Below are 21024 nucleotides of genomic sequence, written 5' to 3'. Positions count from 1 at the left end.
AACTGACCAAAGGGATATTCCAGACCACACGACATTACAATGTGTAATGTGGGAGGAAGAAATAGAAAGGGAGGGGCGTTTGGAATGATGGTGTTTGTCTTCCCAAGTAACCACCGCACGGGATGGGGCCCTGCTCTCCTGGAGATGGCTGAACACCTGCCTGCCCATGGGAAGCACTGAATTCATTCCTTATTTTGCTTTGCCTGTGCATGCGCCTATTTTGCTTTGCTGTGCATGCTTTCCCTATTAAACTGCCTTTATCTCAATCCACGGGGTTTTGACCTTTTACCCTTCCAGTTCTCTCCCTGATCCCACTGGTGGAGGAGTGGGAGAGTGGCTGTGTGGAGCTTGGATGCTGGCTGGGGTTAAATCACAACAAATCCCATACGTTCCCATGGCATAAGGTAACCAGTTCCCCCCTGTACAACTTCCCCTCAAATTCATTCCATAATTCTTTTTTCCCCAAAAATGTTAAAAACTTCAGCCTAGAGAAGAGGAGACTGAGGGAGACCTTATTTTGGTTTTTAACATCCTCACAAGGGGAGACAGGGACTGATATCTTCACTCTTGTGACCAGTGACAGAACCTGAGGGAATGGCATGAAGCAGAGTCCCAGGAGGTTTAGGCTGGACACCAGGAAAAGGTTCTTCATCCAGAGGGTGGTTGGGCACTGGAACAGGCTCCTCAGGGAAGTGGTCACAGCACCAAGCCTGTCTGAGTTCAGAAAGTTCAGACAATGCTCTCAGGCACAAGGGGTGACTCTTGAGGTGTCCTGCACAGGGGCAGGAGTTGGACTCGATGATCCTGATGGGCCCCTTCCAACTCAGCTTATTCTGTGATTCTGTGACAGAGTAGTTAGAAACATGGAAACTCAAGGATAGATAATAAGTCCTCTTCCATTTTAAAACCAAATCAAGGGCCACAAACTTTCTCAGGTCCTCAAGCACTTGCTCTAAGCCACAGGCCAGTCATATGCTTCTAGTTCGGCATCAGTCCAGCAAAGCACTTACACAATGCACTTAGCTTTGAGCACATGAGCAGTCCCATGGATTTCAGTGGGACTTCTCACAAGTTTGATATTAAGTGAGGGCAAAAGTGACTTACCTGGACCAGTGCCATAAACTGGAAAGCCCATACTGCTGAGACTGAACATTTTAATGCCTGTCCTATTTTGTGGGAATGGATACTTAAAGATAATGTTAATAATCACAAGAACCTCTGTTATTTCAGGTACAGGAGGGAATGGAAGATTTTTTTGGACAGAAAAGAAAACAAACATCCATCCAAACTGGTACAACCACCACTGTCAGGTGTTGCGTCTGTGTTTCCTAGGACGACCAAAATAATATTATTGTGTTTCCACAGCAACACAAATGTATATGCCATGATGCAAAATACATTCACAGTATGCAAAGGAAAAAAATGTCTTATATATAGTAACATAACAGATGAAAGATCCCTATCCAGCTCAAGGACAGTTTTTCCTCCCAGTAACCCATATAAAATAAAATCAATCTGGCATTTACATTTTTCTGTTTCTATGCTGCGCACTGACACAGATCTACTGTGCATCCATGAAGCAACCCACATTTTTTTGGGTTTTGAGCCCAATAGATGCTTTTTTTTGTATGGTTAATGAAGGACACCAGCAAGGAACTGTCTTTTTCCTCTGTTTTCAGATGTAGATTGGAAATACTTTTCTGACCCATTCATTATTTTTAATTTGATAAGTGTGGAACACTATAGAATGGACAAATAAATAGTACAGTGGGCAAAAAATGAAGCTTGAAACTGTAGGCACAGTGAGGGTCTTTACTGTCAGACTCAGCCCTAGAGGATTCAGCTCTGCTCAGGTACAGAGCAGCACTGTGATTCACACATGAGCAGCCAGCAGGGTACAAGGGTTGCAGCACACACCAGGTTTTCTGAGAATCAACCTCGTGGTGTGAAATAGAATCAGACCCGGGTTGGATTTGTTGCTTTCATTAGAACAGCCTTACAGGGAAGATTTCCCTGCACAAAGGCTATGCCATGCATATGTGATAACTCCTAAACACATCACATACACAAAGGTTGCTGTTCATATCCCATGTACCACGTTTTTCTTCAGGATGACTCTGGCAGACATAGAAAATCTTTATCCATCACCTATGAAAAACCACAACCAAAACTGTCACTCAATGCTTAGCAGAGAGGTACCAGTAACTGAAAGGGGTATGGAGATGAAAGAAGTTATTTTCCCTACAAAACCATCTTTCTGATGGTGCATGCTGACTCACTGTTGCTCTAAAATCTGTGAAGAAAAGGAGAAATTGTTTTCATTACTACCAGACTACCCCCAGTTGAACCTGTGCACCTACAGGATCTTATCAAATGTGAATGGGATATAAGTGAACCAAATTTATTTCTGCTTTCAAAAAGTCATAGCCAACATCTTCTAGGAGTCAGTTCCTCCTAGCTCTGTTCCTGATTTTACTATGAAATATCAGCCTCAGGTTACAGCAAAACTGAAACAGAACTGTGGGACAACGCAGGAAAGGTTGGCTGGCTGAACTATTTGTGAAATATAATTATTTCATTTTTGATGAGAAAAGAGTGATCAGGGTCACAGATACAAGTATTTACAAGTGCAAACTATTATCCTAAGAACTCTAGGATTTAGCTAGGGAAAAATACATTTACTGGAATGAACACTGACAAGTAAAATATTTAATCCCTAAAGTTTTATTTCCCTCTAACATAAAATAATATTACTTTGAATGGTCCATAAATAACGTTAATGGAGAGATTTTGAATGGTAAATCTCTAATGATATACGAGAGAGGACTTAAATAGGTTTAACTGGGCTCTTTCTCAAACTTGGCAACTGCGTTACAAATGGTTTTAGGGTTTTTTAAGCAGCATTATAATCTGTTATCTTTTTGGACCAAGTCCTAAAAAAGCTTTTTGTTCCAAATTTGCAAACACCACCAGTGCAGAAGCAGCTAGAGGAAAAGCATTTTTAGTGTTCCTACCAAGTTCAGAGAAAACACCACTTTAGTGCTCTGTGGTGTGATGGGAGCTCTCTACAGATGCCAATGAGTGGTTGTTCAAAGCCTCAACTGGGCTTCAACACTTGGAGTATGTAAAGGGAAGCTTTGTAGCAAACTTCTGCCAACAGAGCTGCTACCTGAGTCCACATCTAGAGTCCAAATGGGTTAAATGCTGCTTTTTAAAAATTAGTGTTCCGATACAGTGTTACTCCAAAATAGTCTGAGACAGTCAAGGGTTATTGATCACATTTTTGTAAGTTAAATAAGAGAAACAGAGAGATGGAGAAGAGTTCATCCAAATTAGCATAGGAATGCTTTCCTTCCCACCCTCTGCTGAGCCCCTTCTAGTCCTCAACTCTGCGCCTCAAGCAAAACTAGTAACACTGGGACATAAACCACAGGTCAGAATTTAAGGTCATGTGAATTGACAATATTCCCCCCACACGATAATTTTAAGCAAAATAAAAATTCCATCAATAGTGAGTCATCAACAGAGGTTCAGTCTAAGATCAGAAACAGGACTAAAACCGTGTCTGGAGTAGGAAACAGCCCAAAGCACTGTCTTAGAAAGCGTGCAACGAATTTGTGTGGAAAAGACTTCGGCCGCACGCGCACGCAGCAAAATTGTGCATTAATCTATAACCTTCTCTGGTTCACATGCTAAACAATTTTGAATGCAATAAAATAAGAGTTAAATTTACTGAACTGATGATATATGTATGCCACAGCTTACCCCTCTGAAAATATAAAACTGTACCTAATATGATGTATTGAAACAATTTGGAAAAGGCATCTTGCGTATAAGTAGCAAATCAAAATCCCTCTAACTAGCAAGCTTTTAAGCATATAGAAGACAATTGTTCAAGAGTATAATTATAGAGGGAAGTTTGTTTTTAATTTTTGTTTTGGTATTTATTCTGATTTTGGTTACGTGTAACAAAAAAAAAATTGTATTTAGCATGCATTACCTTAGTTAAAATGCTATACAGCGGATTTTACTAAGCCAAAATTAAGATACCTTAATTCCAGCATTAGAAAGAAATACTGTCTAAAAATACAATAAGATTTCTACTCTGCTGTAAAATTTCTGAGCTACCTAAATGTTATTCTTTACAAATATTTCTACACTGTGAATACAAATTAAGAAAAAATATCCACAGTCAGAAATTCCACCTCTCCCCCTTCTTATAGCATACAGTTCCAGAGTAACTTTCGTCATCTTTATCGGCTTTTGTATCTGAGCATTTTTTCCAAAGGGCTTCCACAGTAGGACTCCCTAAATTGTGCATTAATCTCCTACAGATCACATTTTCAGTGAGATACTGAAGTAAAACCATTTTTGACTACTTAAAATTACAGTCAAGTGAAGTCCATGGTTTTAGTGGCAATAAGGATGAATATTACATTAAGCAAAACTTATGCCTTTCAAAATTCAAGAGAAGAGGTATATATTCAGAATTTAAATTGCACATTTACAAAATCAGAATTTCTATACAAATCAAATTCCCGGCCAAGGTATTCTAAAATAATAACAACAACAATAATAGTCAGCTCAAATGAGATCAACTTGTACTTTTACTTTCTCTGCCTCAATCAATAGTATTTATTCCTTTTTTATTTCTGTGTAATTAATCATCTAGAAGAACTAAACTCTGTCATCAATGAAATCAGCTCTAGCAAAGTCAAATTATTATTCAGAGGATTTTTTTTCCTCAGCTTTCTTGTACAAAAATTAGGAATTTCTCCACTGAATAGACTTACCTGGGTACATAGTCAACAGGAAAAAAGAATTCAAAGCCAGTGGCTGAACAGAATTTTTGCAAACAGGCCATCACTCCTTTTTATTTTTTTCACATCATGAAATGAAATTTTCAAGGCTTGTTTTTCTCTAATGGCCATTGTAGACTAGAATACCTTCAGCATCATATTTTTTCCTTATGTTTAAGTGCAGTATGGGAGAAAAACAATACTGAGGCTGAATTACATCTGTTAGTGATCATATATTTTTATATTCATATATAATCTTCGCTACACAAGATTTCAGCAGTGCTATGCTTCAAATAATAAGGACAGCAATTACTAAGAGAGTTTTAACACCCCTCCTAAAATCAAAAACCCCTTTCAAAACCCAAATTAGATATATTGGAAATTAGGTGTGCTACAAATCTTTTTATCAAAAAGAAAGAACTTTTTACATAAGTTTTCTTATAACTTCTCGATCTACTTTTTACTTTACTTTTCCTTTTGTATTTTCTGTGCTTTCACCAAATTCCTCCTGTTGGTCTTGCAGCATGTAATGAGTGCTTTGCTTTTAGATAAGTAAAAGAATTCCATATTTTTAGCAAATTTAGGTGTCTAAACTAGAAATGCACGCACGTGTCCAATCACGCAAGGAAAAAAGATATCGTCAAAGCCACTCAAATACAAGGGAGGGAGCCATGTATGGTAACCCTGAATGGAGTTTTTGAGAAGGAATTAAAGAGAATGAGACTGTGCATCTTTTAGACAGGGTATGAAGAATGCAGGCAGGAAAAGACAGCAGGCAGCACACTATGTTGATTGAAAGACTCATAGAGCTACTGAGAAAAAAAGTCACCTGCCACATTTCTTCTTCAATTGAGGAAATTATGCATTCTATATTTAAGGTCATCAGTTTTGCTTCAAAGGCCAATCTATTAAACAAATATTCTCTCTTACTTTGAAGAACTTGTATTTTTTACTAGCTCAAAATGAAGTTGCTAAAATCAATGCGTCCTAATTATATATGCTCATCTTCTGATATTTTCATCTTCAGTCTCTTTGGTGGAAAATATGGATACTTTGTTCAGCTATGCAAGGCAATGACCTTAAAGCTAAGTATAACACCCTTAATTTTGACACTGTCTCAATTGAAATACTTCAGCAGAAAGAAACTATGAAAAAGTACTTATACCCAAATTCTACCATTTAAGCCTTTTTGTACCACACTAAGTTATTACTTCATAAATCCCCAGAATTATGTTTGCAAGATTCCCTGTAATAATAACTGGTATGATCGAAGCAGTTCCAAGCCATTTCATAGAACAATTAATGTCTTGGATTTAATGCTGAGAAAAACAAAACAAAACACCAAAACCAAACCAAAACAAAACATCCCACAATCACAAAACAAAACCCAAAAAACCTAAACAAATAAAAATAAACAATCAAACCTATTGTTTCATGTGTAATTTTTGATCAAGTTAGCAGGGCATTACCATAATCCTGATGTTAATACCTCTCTCTACTAGAAGTCCCAATGAAGTAACTTTTCATGGAATAAAGAAAATTTTTCTGCCAGAGAAAAAATATCAGAATATAGCTTTTTTTCTCCCAGTTCAAAGTCACTGTTCAGTGTTTGTTGAAGGTTTGATTTTGCAACACCTTGAGCCTGATTCAGTTGGTGCCAAATTTCATGGAACTGTACCTCTTCCTTCAGTTAACTATTGGATCACATCCCATCACAAGACAAACTATTCCCTATGATTAACACTTGGGAAACACAGCACTCTCAGTGCCACAAAACATTTATAGAAAGGATTAAAATGCTTTCAAGATGTGAGAAGTAAAATTAAAAATTAAGCTTCAAACAAGATAAGGCTACTTTTAATCAAATACATAATGCAGATAAAACCTTATTTTTATGTATTTGTTTTGTTTAATCAGAAATACTGATCTGGTGTTCCAGAAGATTAAAGTTTCCCTGCATCTAACTATGGCAATAAATCATCTGTATTTTTAACACATTTGAAAGTGTTGAGTTCCCCGTGCCTCGGTCACACAAGTTCAGAATTTTCCTACATTTAAATTAAGATCTTTGTCATTTCCAGATTCCTCAGGAATCTTTTCTCATAGGTCAGGTTAAGATGCTTCTAGTGTGCCAGAATCATCATCTTTTTCTGTTTGTTTGTTTAAACGAAGATTCCTACAGGAATTCTGTGAAATGTCAGCATAAAAATACCTTTATTTCTGTCCTTTGACTGGAGTAGGGCAGCTTGAAAATTCCTAAATTCAACCGCAGCTAGCACTTCTCGTCCTGCAGGGACTCCTGCAGTTCCTGTATTCCTGCTTTCACTTCATTTTTAAGCTGTTACAGATACCTTTTTATGAACTGATATATCTTCACAACTACTTTACAGGCATTTTGGGCTTCAGAATATTTTGCAGACTGAATCTTCATCTTTCACTGAAGTGAAGAAGTTTATCACATCTCCTTTCATATCTCTTTGTTTAGTTTCCCAAATATTTTTTAAGCTATTTGACTGGGAAAAATCCCCTAACACCACAGCTCACAATGACCAGAGTGTGACCTAACTCACACCATATAGATCATTGATAGTGATACCAAAAACCCAATATAAATTCAATTAGATAGAAATGGACTCTCTTCATATACTTAGATGTAGTAACTCTCTTTGTTTTCCTAAGGCTTGCCTGTTAGCTGATGCTTCAATCCAGACTTTGCTGCTGCCTTGTCTTTCAAGAAATCCTCCTTTACTTGCTTTCCCCTCCTGTATTTTCATTCCTCTGCCAGCCTGTAGAGCACACTGTAATCACTGGTATCTTCTGAGTGTGCTGATGAAGCAGAGCCTGGAACCCACACTGTGTGGCAGAAGCAGTTATCAAATTTGGGATTTGATAATCCCAAACTAAGGGAGCCACATTCAATGGAAGAAATCTGCTTGACCTGCTGATTTTTGATATTGGTCCCAAATAGCAAATATTACAGCACAAGTGGTGCACTTTAATCCAAATAAGAACTTTTTCACCTGGCTCAGACCCGAGGACTTCACATCTGGTTTGAAAAAGTGATAAAAAAGAGAAAAGAAAGAAGAAAGGGAAAAATAAAAGAGGAAAAATATGGAAGCCAGGGAAAGAAAGAAGGAAAGGGGAAAACAAAAAGGAATGAAAAGACGAAACAATGAAACAAATAAAAGAAAAATGGAAAGAAAGGAAAAAATGAAAACAATACAAAACAAAGTTGGGGGGGAAAGGAGAGGTTCACAGCATCCAGCTCTGTTTCCCAGTCTGAAGCAGTTGTGGGTTTGGACTCAGAGTCACAGATGCTCCGGGAATGTTTCTCTCCCTGGTTAATCACCACACCTCAGATAACCACTTGCATTTAAGGGAATGAATCTCCCTTTGCAGAGCTATAAGAATCTTTCCAATTCCACCAACAGGATCCTGGTCAGCACCAGTATGAGGACAATTACGAGAATTACTAAAAACATCCTAAATTCTATCTCTAAATGAAAGCACTCTAAATTAAGGTACTTTTGCTGCCTTGCAAAAGACTTGCTCAAAGTTGTGTAAACCAGCACAGTCCTTGGCTCACACAATTTTAATAAGACCCATGTGTATTTAACCAGATTATATGACACATGTTAAGGTTCATGTTTGATATCAAATTAAGTATACGGATGATTTATGGAAAAGAGTTCACCTCCCTTTCCCCCACGTGAGGTTTAAAGACTAATCTTCAACCAGATCTTCCAACACTTTCTGCATTTAGGCCTTTCCCACTTGAAACCTTCAATGTTGTTTTTATTATCACAAGAGACCGATACCCAGCCTAGCATCTGTTATTATTCCCTTACCTTCTCTCCCTGGGAGAATGCATGAACCTAGCACATATCACTGTGATTACTGGATGCTGCTAAATTCCTAGAAAAAGAGCAGCATTGCTTGCCTTCTAGAAGAATTTGATTGCACTATTACTCTATGCACTAATGTGCTCCTTGGCTATAAAGGGAATTGTTGAGTGGTTTCTTTTAAAAAAATCCAACATACCTATCAAACAAGTTCCAAAAAATAAATGAACATCCACCATTAACTTTTACCCACAAGGATCAGCATGACAGATGTATTGATAATGACAGATATTTGGCTGGAATAACTTTGGGAGCCGAAAATGTGAGTTAACACCTCTCTCTCTCTCCTCTCTCTGGTGCTCTGCTTTACCACCTGCTATGAAAAGCAGACAGGTGATGCTGTAGGTAATTTTCCCTCTTGTCATTTCCACTGACAGAGAAGCTTCACAGGTCACCAGGAACATTAACATAAATTATCTCCTCAGACTGAAACATGAATTTACTGCTTCACCAGATAGCCCTTGAACTTTTACTTCTCTTTCCAGGCAATCAATGCCCTGCTTTGAAGTGCACTTGGTCGTTGTGACCCTGAAAACTCATTTCTATTTGTTCTTTTTTTTGGATACAACAGGAATCTAATTCCTGGTGCCTGTATTTGGGGCTTCCTACTCACAGCCTTGACCCCTTTCCCACCCTAATACTTCTCATTTTTGCAATGTTTTCCCAAGTGCTTTTTTTTCTCTAAAAAAAGAAACCTGTCTGTAGGTATTTAGTCAATACTGTAATAAAATCTGATTTTGTTTTTATACCATATGCATATTTTTTTTCCTACTGCTTACCATCTTTCTTTGGAAGGGAAATTAACCTGGTGAGGACTGTGATGCAAGAAATTTCCTTCTTCTTTAGAACATGGTGCAAATGGGCACATTCAGGTATGTTGCAAACTCCTAGAGAAAATGTTTCAGAACAGTAAATACTTCTGAATATAATACAGATGTATTCATGTTTATATATGATCTCGCCTGATAAATTTGAATCAATGCATAGATCTGGAATTAATTAACTGTGTGTTGTTACTTTCAGCAGACCCTGTCCCCAGCAACAGACAGCAGTCTCTAGTTCTACTTATGGTCTGAGTTATTACAGGCCAAAAAAGATGTCCCTCTAAGATTTACTGCCTGAATAGCCAGGCTGCACTGAAACCTTGGTATTTACATGGGATTTTAGTATATGCATATCACAGGGCTCATATCCCTCTTTTACAGATGGCTCTTCCAAAATAATCTGACAAGGGTTAAGTTCCTTGCATGCTGAGACCACTTGCTGTCCTGTAGGCAAATATACTTTTATTACTTTCCTCTACTGTGTACATAGGATTTCTCTGCAAAGATGATATATACATAGGGTCACAGACTGTCTTTTTGTGCTGCATTTTGCTGTACTTCAAGCAATGGGAACACACTGAATAACAAGGGTAAACAGACTAACCAAATTACTAATAAATAGAAAAATTCAAATTACTTGACAAAAAAACACACAGGGAAACTTAGTGAAAATACTGTGACAGCAAAAGACCTTTATCTGTGTATATGTATATAAACTGCTTCTTTCCAGTGTACCTCAGAGATTTGTGTCCTCTGTTAATTATCTTGGGATGAATTGATCACAGTCTGGTTACATAGAAATTGTTTACTCCATAAGATATCAATCTATGGGACTGTTTTATGGAATTCTGAGCCTTTAGGTTTATCTACTCTACAATGTCTATAAATTCATTGGCTTAAGAAAAGTTAGGAACAGCCCAACAACATTTTAAAATCCTTCATTATGTGAGTTTTGCTCACGTATCTCCATTAAAAGCAGATGCACAGTTAAATACCTTTTCTGGTCCTGACTTTCATTTGACAGACAAAGCCATTTTAGAACAATGCCCTATTAGTGCTAGCAATTTTATTCTACATGCTTTACTGATAAGACCTTGAACGGAGTACGACAGTGCATGTAACAGGCAATATATCCAAAGAATTACAGATGACGTTTTATCTGTTCACAGAATGCTGTGCACATTTCTTTAAACTATCTCTGAGAATCTAGTCGTCATCACACAAGTATTTTTCAAAATCTTATTTTAATGAAACACATTTAGAATCTTGTTTTAATGAAACACATTTTACCTTCTCATACACTGAAATGAAGGAAGAGTTTGCTGTACCACTTGCTCCCCTTCAAGGAATCAAAGTTTCATCACAAAGCCAGTAGAATCACCTGCAATTCCAGTTGTCTGTCTCATCCCTCTTTCATTTCCTCTGCCTGACAGCAGGCCACTTGATATGCCCCCAGATGAAAAAAAAGGTAAACCGTTTTCATCCTTAGATATCGAGACCTGATTTTTCCCTCACTCCTATGAACTGGACTTTCAAAGCCTGGTCAGCTAGCTGAAGTTTGCCTTTGTCATCACTGCCCTTCTAGCAAACAGAGTAGCTGTAGAAGTTTAAAATTTTAAATCATAGTCACAGTTATGAGTATTCATCTGTCTCCTTCTGTCATGGTTTAGGAATAGTATTCCCCGTTAGAGTATCCACTGAAACACTCCAAGCCATGTGTCACCTGCTCACTTCCTCCTGCAGTGGGCTAAAAAGTAGAATTGGAGGAACAAAAGGTAAAGAGGACAGGTTGAGATAAGACCGATTTACTGGAAACAGCAACGAAATAAAAAAGTGATCAGTGACAGCAACAGTGTTAATAATAAAGTGTATGAGAGAGGGGAGTGATCCACACGCAATTTGTTCTCCACACAGAGCCATAAACAACCTGATTGCTCCTAAGCGACTGGAAGGGCACCCTTTCCCCACCCCCAGAAAATAACTTTAGGTGCTATGGAATGACTTCCATGTCCTAACCAATTGTCCTCCTGACTGCTGCAAAAATTAACCCTGTTCTGGCCAGAACCATGACACCTTCTGAGCCTGTCAGCCTAGAAGAACTGCTGACCCTATCTCCTCCATGAACGCTATGATGAGGAGGAAGGCGGCTGTCCTTTGTGTCTGGGGACCTCACACTTCAGCTCTTAACCCACACACAAAAGCAAGAAAGACAAGCATGACAGCAGGCTCCAACACTGCAAACACTTTAGCACTTGTCTAACTAAGCAGAGGCAGCTCAAGTTTTTGCAGAGCATTGCAGGTTACAGTAAAGATGTGATCACAATCTGCCCACAAGCAGCGTGCAGAGGACCAAGCTCACCACAGCGTGAACAACATGCAGCCACTTAATTTCTCCTGGCTCATACCCAAGATACAGATATGACTTGGAGGACACACATTGTCTCTCCCTTTATACAGCCTGATTAATCTGAAATGAAGTAACAATAATGTATTTTAAACTTTCTTGTTCCAGTAAAACTCCTACCCGTTCAATTTCTGATTTATTATACTTGAAGATAAGAAAACTCTAAGTAAAAGTAGCAAGAGGATTTAAAAGATAAAAATAATGAATATTTTTAAAAAAAAGCCCAGTATCACGCATAATTTTTTTGTAAACACTTTTCTAAAAATATTTTTACAAACACTTTGTAAAATCCCCACTGCCTTTGGGACATCATTCAATGTCCACAATTAATGGATCTATTAAAAGATAAAAACTAAAATTAAAAATTAAATAAGATACAAGAACGACAAATAAGAACATTACAGAATGAAATAAGATATATTTTACATTGGTCAGACAAGACTTGGAAGAAGAATACACAACATTATAATCAATTTAAATGGGAATAAAATCAGACACACATGCAGCATTTTTAAAGATCCCACCCTCTGCAGAAATTTCACAGAAAATTATTTCCTTCCGAGGTGGAAAAACACTCTTTGGTAAACTGTATACAGCATGTGTCACTTTGGGACAGTTCTCTTGTATAATCTTTTTCTCCAGGCTCTAAACATAAAAGATGGACAGATCTAATTTATGAAGTTCACTCTATTCATTTTACCCATACTTTAAAATCTGAACCTATTAGTTTTTACGGCAAGAATATTATAGCTACGCCCAACCTTCATTATAAAGTCTTCAGTTTCCCTTATTGCAGGTCCAGAGGACCTAATCATACTCCAGGAAAGAAAGTTATCAAATTATTCCTGCAAAGAATTAAAAAAAACAAACCCAAACATCCAAAACGCTCACTGCTGAACAGGCCAAATGAACTAAATAATGGGAAACACATTCACAATGTCCTTTAATGGTAAGTCTATCCAATTTGTGATTTAAGAGGTCAAGCTATTGGTTATTTTTGCATTCCTTGTAATTTAAGAAGAAACAGGCTGGGAAATGTGTACTCACAGGCCTTATAAAACTGCCGGCCTTATTTTGAATAATGGACATCCATTGTAAAAAGCTTACTGGTGGAAAAGCCCCCCTCCACAACTGGAGAGCCCGCTGCCCATGAGGCTCACAAGGAAGATTGAGTGCTTAAAGAGACAAAAGAAGTCGGCCACAAAAAATCCTGCCACCCATGTGTCCGGAAAATATGAATTGCTCCAAGAGTTGGGACAGCGAGAACTGCTGACACCAGATGGTAACGCTCCCTGCGAGAGTCCCGCACCGCGCGCTCGTGCTGGGAATGAGGGCTTTTCTCAGGGGCCTGAGGCTAAACCTTATAATTGGGCAAGCAAGAGGAAGGAAAGGATGAGATGGAAAGACGTCTACAGCTCTCAGCTGGGGCAGCCCCAAAGGCTTCCAGCCTTGTTGCATCAGCGCAGGCTCCAGCCAGCCCACCCACAGAAATCATCAGCCTGGTTTTACCTGGGCTTATGATCATTTTATAAGAACTGAGAGCTGTTATGTTGATTAGTGGAATAATCCCTTCTATGTGAAGAAAAAAATAAAAGCAAATTGAAGCAAATTACAACACATCTATAAAATAAATTAAAAATGTAAAGTGTATGAAAAACTTGATTTCTTTCCCTACTCGAGGCGGACTAGAAAAATAATTCAGACAAAAGACAAGGCTGCATGCTACATTCTAAAAAAGGTCGTTGCAGACCTAAAAACATCTTGCACAAACGACCAAGCAGTTCTTAGGGAATGGAAGTTGCCTGGGGAAATCAGAAGAAATTAACAGGTTTTACTAACCTTTCCACTGTCAGGTTAGTTCTGATTTTATATAACATTGTCAACATGCATTCAATAATTTCACAATTTGGTTATACTGCATTTTTGCTCAATGATTAGTGCTAACTGGAATATTTCTCATTAAATTTCATTTCATCACAGCCAAATTGGGCGTTGCTTATTTGAGGTTTTCTATTCCAGCATGAGTGGAAAATAATAGGCTGGAGGTTAGGACACTAGCTTGAGGTGTGGAACAGTGAATTTCAGTTTCAGTTACTGCCTGCATTCATCCAGCTCCAGAAGAAATAATCTGCCTGAAGTTAGCCAGAAGCAGCAGCAGTGAATGGAGCTGTGTTCACCCTGTATCTACACAGCTGCACATTTTTAATCTGTCTTATTCTTCAAAAAAATACATGCCAATGTATTCTTTGTTTCTCTTTAAGTCATTTGCAGGCCAAGTATCAGGACCATTTTTCTGTGATTCCAGATAAAAAGGAGGCTTAATTATTTTTCTTCCACACAGCACTAACCTAGCTTTGTTAAGCATCAGCAGGAAATATATTGAGCTCCACCAATTATTTCCAATTGCAAGGACAGTGAGCAGGAAGCTGAGACCCACACTTCATATTCAGCAATAAGCAGGGCTCAATGTCAATATATCAGCTGCTCCAGGACAGGGAGAAAGAGAAGAATATTCCATGCCTGCTCAGTGGAGAGCTGGCCATCATTTCGTGCTCTCAGTACACCTGATCTGTTCCACTTCCTCTGACCCCACAAAAATTTACAGCAAAGCCAGCACGACTTTAGGTACGATAGCCTTCTGCAAGCTGTGTCTGCAGAAATTAAATTAGCAGCAATGTATCCTTTGCCTCAAAGGACTGCGTGGAGTCTTCGTTAGTGAGGTTTGTAGAGGGTTAGAGATCACAGGATGGGAGTTCTGCACAAGTGCAAGGCGTTACAACATTACATACTGCACAACTTTGTAGAGCTACAATTTTTGTGGTAGCCTGGGGATTGTCATGGTCAGAATCAGCTATGTCACTCTGCAGTTTTGGTTACTAAGAAAAATAAATAGATTAAGCTATTTGGTTTCAGCAAGGTACATATGTTTTTCTAGGTCATTTTGTTCACCCTTTGCTTGCTGTCTCTTGTTTTTTTGCTGTCCTCACTCAGGATCAGAGCTTTTCAGCTGGAAGGAGGTTTGTGAGGTCATCCACCCAACCCATCCTGACACACAAAGCAGGCCCAGGTTTGGATTCACGCCACACTGCCCAAGGCTTTGTCTAACTTGGTCTCATCCAAGAATGGAGACCACATGGCATCTCTGGTCCAATGCTCAGCTGTCATAGTAAAACTTGTTTTTCTGTGTCTAATAGAAACCAGCCCTCTCTCAGTTTATGCCCTCTGTCTCTCCTCCTCTTGCCTTGCAGCTCCTTAAGGCAGCTGCTGGCATTTCCTTGTAGCTTCCCCGTAAGGCAGTGGCTGCTGTGGGCTGCCTCTCTCCCAGGTTGAACAAACCCAGGTCCCTTTGCTGCCACTCTCAGGGCTCCTGCCTCACTGCCCCAGCTGTCCTGTGGCCCTCAGCTGAACTTGCTCGAGTCTATTAACACCTTTCTGTCCTGAAGCCCAAAGCAGGACACAGTGCTCCAGATGTGGTCTAATGAGTACTAAGTAAAGTTTTCTCTTTCAATCTTCATCTCAAAAGCAATCTAACATTTCCAGCGTCGATGGTCCCTAGATTCAAAGAGAAAATTGCAGAGATTAGCTGCAAAAATTCCCACTGAAACAGTTTAAAATACTTCAGCCTTTTAATGAACTTAGCCCTGGAGAACTGTTTTAAACTCAATAGGCTGAGTTTCTGAAGATCATTTGGAGTTAACAACTTATATGCACCATGCCAGCTATGCCATGAGTGGCAGAGCCACTTTTACAGTGCACTTTTAACCATCTTTGCCAAGTTTACCAGCTAGAAGTGCCTCTGCCTCTCCTGATCCTTGAGCAGAGTTAATCAGTCACCACTTCTCATATCCTGTCTGATTTATGGTTTTCCTCCAGGGCAAAGACTTCAACAATTGAGTTTGGGTTTGGACCTACAATCTGACATATGTTAAACATTACCAAATTTTCAGGTGTTGTGGGGTATAGGAACTGTGCAAATAATTACTTTTTTGGAAACATGACTGAAGTTATTTTTAATAAGACTTTGTTTGATTTCTCAGCATTTTGGACTATTTGCTTTCATTACACTTGTAATACATTTCTGGCAACTGCACTCACCTTCCTGTATATGACAGGAAAGCTATGAATGGCTTGATCATACAGAATGATTTATAAATCTGTTAATTAGTACCATGGATCACTTATTTTAATCCTAAGGCTTAGCTGAGCTGTATATTGGCACAGTGAACAAAGGGAACAAACATATCTGAAAATGGTAGTTATGTTATTTATTCAACTTTAATATAAGCTGAAATTAAACCCTTGTCTGCTCCCTTGACACAATTTTTGGACTAATCAGGATGGGGCACAGTTGAGAATTCAAGAAAATGTACATACCTAACTGTGATTGATTTCAAATGGTGTTAGGTACATTTCAAAGTTCAACCTGAGCCCTCTTTCTCAATACCTCAGAGAATCTTTTTAATTACATAGACCCATTTATAAAAGTAATTTAAAATGGCAAGGACAGAAAGAATTTCCAATAACATGTTGTCACACTGATACCTCTACACAGCAGCCTCTTTCCCTTGCTGAATTACAAAAGCACATTAAAATTTCCTGCCATTTAAAAATAATCATTAGGAGGAATTAGGACAATATTCTTTCTGTCCAGAGGCTCTGTCTCTGTCTTGTCCCTGGCTCGTCTGGGCTTCAGTACAGCATTTTGTCTTCTCTGCCAGACTGCAGGGGTGTCAGCAGAGAAAATGTTTGCTAGTTCTACTTTCATTATTTATGTCCAATATCTTCTCAAAAGATCACCCTCCTCAGGAGCTTGGTTGGCAGCTGAATCAATCATTTTAGCCAAAGCTAAATGTGTTCTACCTTAACGCATCCTTGAAAAAATCAGTCTTGAAAACCTTGAATTAAGGTTTGAAAAAACAGAATTAATTTTTGTAACTTTGCTTTTTCTTGAGCAGAGAGGATGGAAGGCAAGAAATGAGGAGAAGTCTGGGAACTCCAACTCAAAAGTTTAGCAAAGAATCAACTTCTTTTGAAAGGATCTTTGAACATGAACACATGACAGGCAAAACAGCTTATTTTCTCTACCTATGCAAAATGAAATAGAGATGCAGGAAACTGGCTACTTAGCCTATTTTCATGGTTGATACACTGTTTTTCTTCAGATTCTGCATATTTTCTTCTCCTGAGTCCTCAATACATACAGTATTTGAAGAAATCAATTTTTCTTTGACATGCCAAATTTCATATATTGCTGATGGTGAAATGTAAGTTTAAATACATTTCGATACATTTTCCCCCGTGGTTAGTGTCTTGTGAGCAGAAACTGCCTATGGGCTGGGCAGCTCATTTGAAAGGCAGGCACATCTACTTACTACTCTAACATTACACTAGGAGTGTCAAGAGAAAGGTTCTTTTGTACCACTTGAAATGTCTAATTTATTTCCTAAATGCTGGTGATGAATTTTGATCATCAAAAAGCAATTTGGCATGCCACATAGTGTGTTCAGTTGCTTTATTAGGGACACACCTGGAAAGCACATTTTTTCACAAGATTTAACAGAAAAGTATAGCATGATGCATAGGGTAATGCTTTATTTTACAGTAGTTTCATAGGATGTATAATGTTTAAAATTTTAATGACATTTTCTAAAGCAACATGAATGGAAAGTATCTTGAGAACTCTTAGCATTATCCCCCAATAAAACAATTTTATCTAACATTATGACAAGTTTTTTTGAAGCTGTGAGTGGTAGCAAAGGGCTACAAACCTTCAAGAACCCCTTATCTAATCTGGCATTTGTACAAACAGAGATTAGACTGTCAAGACAAAGAATGTGTCAATCATGATACTGGAAATACAGCAAGTTTACTTTTTAATCCACTGCACATGGAACCTCTTTACAGTGTGTTTCATATCATTGCTTCTCATCCCAATTATCAAAAATCTTTTCTTTCCCTATTCACTGTAAGCATGAACAATATAAGCACAACTGCAGGTGGTTGCCAAAGAAGTTACTTCATTGTGGATATCAGTTCATAGTTTCAAAATTAATATTTTCTTTGGCTTGCTTTTGGCTTTTTTTTTTTTTATTTTTTCCCTGACCATTTAAGGCAGAGTAGTACGGAGTCACCTCAAGATAGCATGAAATGCTGATCTTAAACTACAATGGAAAAAACAAAACCCTACCAATGATAACTAGGTTTGCCTTGTAAAGAGCTTTCAGGTTTGTTTTTGTGTTGGGTTTTCGCCCCTCCTGTCCTCTTTGCTTCATATCTTTCTTGAAGCTCTTATGGTACAGCAGGGTTTTAGCTTCAGCTATAGATTGAGAAGCTAAAGAAAACTCCTTGACTGACAATTGTGGAACGATTTGAAGGTGAGTAAATTTCATTTGTTTGCTTATACGGTGTGGGAAAACGACAAACATTTATGATAAACATGTGGGAGTACAACATAAAACATTCTTCTGGGTCTCTCTAACCAGAAAACATCCTGATTTTTTGCTTTCATTTTTGAATTCCATAGTCCACAGGACAGACACATATTTCAGAAATTATTAGCAACATCAGCATATTGCTATAATAATTTTGTGCCTTCTGGGAAACCATTGATTTTATTACTTTTAAAATGCTCAGAACACCAATTCAGCAACTTTGAATGCTTCGGCCACCTCCTAAACCACCAATGTAGCATCAAAGCTAACAAATCCCCTTTTACCCAAATTTCCTTTAAATTTAGTCATTGATGCTATTGATATAAATGTCCTCAGAGTAGATAAAACTTTGGGCAAAACCACAGCCAGAGCTGGAAAGAAACAGGGTGTAGCTACCCATAGCTTATGTCAGACACCCAAATAATTTGGATAAGGTCTTTTGGTCATACTGCTGCTGTGTGAGGACACAAAGCCAGCATTTCTTCCTGGTCATCACCGGGAATAATGTATTTAGTAATTAACCCTTTGCTTAGGTGACATTTCCTGATAAGGAAGTGTTAATGTCTCTCACATTAACACATACAGTGAGCACCCATGAGTGATGGGCAAGGAGAGGGTTAAAATTCATTTCTCTCTGCATATGGTTCCTGTCTTAGCTGTGAGATCAGTTATAGGTCCCTGGCCAAAGATAACAGCTAAAATATAACAGATGCTGGTACTTCCACAGCCGAGGTGAAGTATTTCCTTTCATCCTCACTAGTCACTGATAATGTCCCAATTCTCCATTCACTGCAAACGTCAAGGGCACGAGCAGGTTATTACAGCCTGGAATGAATGGGCTGTTTAAATTGAGCCCATGCCTGTGCACAGTGTGAAGTTTCTCCAGCCCTGAGGGATTGAAACTCGGTGGGGAAGAAAATGATGTGGTCACAAAGGCAATGGATGGATGCTGACAGCTGGGGTCCCTCTAACAGGGTACTGCTGGGGAAGGGGGGATGGCTGTCCTCATCCCAGCCTTCCTGGCAGAGCCATCAGTGCAGGACTGACCTGCAAATACTTTCTGGGGCTACCACTGCTCTGTTTTGGCCCGTTGCTTCCTCGTCCCAGTCAAACCAAATGTTTTGGAGGAAGTATCCACCGTGCATCAATGTAAACAGTGCATGAGGACCTAAACCACCTTCTCTGAATTCAGACTTTCCTGAATACTGTCAACAATTTATACCACTACCTGGTAGTCATCCATATGGAGCATTTTGGCAGCCATTTGAATATGGCTTAACCTGTAGGGTTGTGGGGTTTTTTGTGCTTTAAACACAACCACCAAATGTTGACACATGTGAAACCCAGTCATATATAACATTTTCCAACCAGAGTTAATGAGTTTAGGCACATATTGGTCCAGCAGGTAATTATACTAGCGATCAAGTTGCTTTTCATCAGTATAGCTGAAATAAGATATTTATAAGATATAGTGTTGGCATCAGCGCTGAATCAAAATTGGCAATATTGCCACACTATTACGGGGGAAAAAAAGAAAGAGAAAAAGGTGCAATATAACCCACAGTAAGATAGGGTGGAATTGGTGTGAAGGGTGAAATTGGAATATTTTTGCAGGAGCAATATTGTGGGAAAATGTGGTTTCCAGTTATACTCATACATAAAGCTCCAGAGCACCATCAGACAGAAATGAAATGCCAGAAATCAACATGACAGGAGAACACTGAGGTAAATTAAAGAAAGAAAAAAAAAAAGGGAAAATTACCTAAAGGGAAGTCTATAAAGAAACAAATAGAAACAAAGAGGTTATGGTGTCTATTTTCTCTGCATTAATCAAAGGGCACTTTCAGAAGAAATACACAAATTGTAAAACCTAGATTTAAACTCAAAGTGTCTTCCACTCTGAAATCAGAGGTGCCAAAAATCCACAGAGTTTCAGTGGTAATGTGTAAAATTCCAGATTTCTCTACACCACCTGGCCATAGCTTTTGTACACATCTCAAATTCTGTTTCTGTAAAACATGCACCTTAATCACTAACCCAAACTAACAGAAAAATCGTACATCCAGATGAACCAAAGAAAATAATAAGACCAGAAAGCGTCACTTTAAATACGAAAGAACAAATAAGGAAAATCTTGAAATTCACTAAAATTAAGAAAATATTGTATCAAATGTAATCTCCTGTTGGTAGGAGAGGACTGTGTGAGCTATAGCTCAGGGTGGATCTGTGTGGATGCTCCTTGTCATTAGGATTACTTGTGTAGCTGCCTGCTTTGGAAACTCACACACAAAAACTAACATTATCAGTGGAGAAATATTCATTCAGCCTTAAAACTCTTGCTGACAGAACTATGTTTTTCCAAGTAATAGGCACATTTCTGCAAAAACTATCATTTTTCCTGGGAAAATACAGACAGGCCACTAGAAAGCATATCAAATTAAAATATTGAAGTAAAACTATACTGGTAAAATATTATCTTTTTGCTCATATATGTGTGACTGTGCCCTGTGGAAGCTACCAGCCACACTCCTATCCAGACTGCTCTACACTCTCATGGCAAATCTCTTCTTCTCACCAAGAAGAGGGACTGTAATTTGTTGTAAATACCTTAGTACAACCAAGAAACTCATTCCAGAGAGGAGGAAAGCATGAGACAGGCAAAGT

At 38.5% G+C, this 21024-nt stretch overlaps 1 long non-coding RNA gene across 1 annotated transcript; it reads right to left on the bottom strand.

Annotated features, from left to right (window-relative positions):
* Positions 1–7506: 7506 nt before the first annotated feature.
* Positions 7507–10965, bottom strand: LOC135299969 (uncharacterized). The gene is made up of 3 exons (XR_010361817.1): positions 10816–10965; positions 9481–9588; positions 7507–7652 (listed from the first exon to the last, which is right to left on the bottom strand). It is a non-coding gene; the product is annotated as an uncharacterized LOC135299969 (long non-coding RNA).
* Positions 10966–21024: the final 10059 nt, after the last annotated feature.

Source organism: Passer domesticus, chromosome 4, assembly GCF_036417665.1.
Source record: "Passer domesticus isolate bPasDom1 chromosome 4, bPasDom1.hap1, whole genome shotgun sequence".
Classification (NCBI taxonomy): Eukaryota; Metazoa; Chordata; class Aves; order Passeriformes; family Passeridae; genus Passer; species Passer domesticus.
The sequence above is the reverse complement of the archived record's forward strand: the minus strand, read 5'-3'. Positions and strand labels throughout refer to the sequence as shown.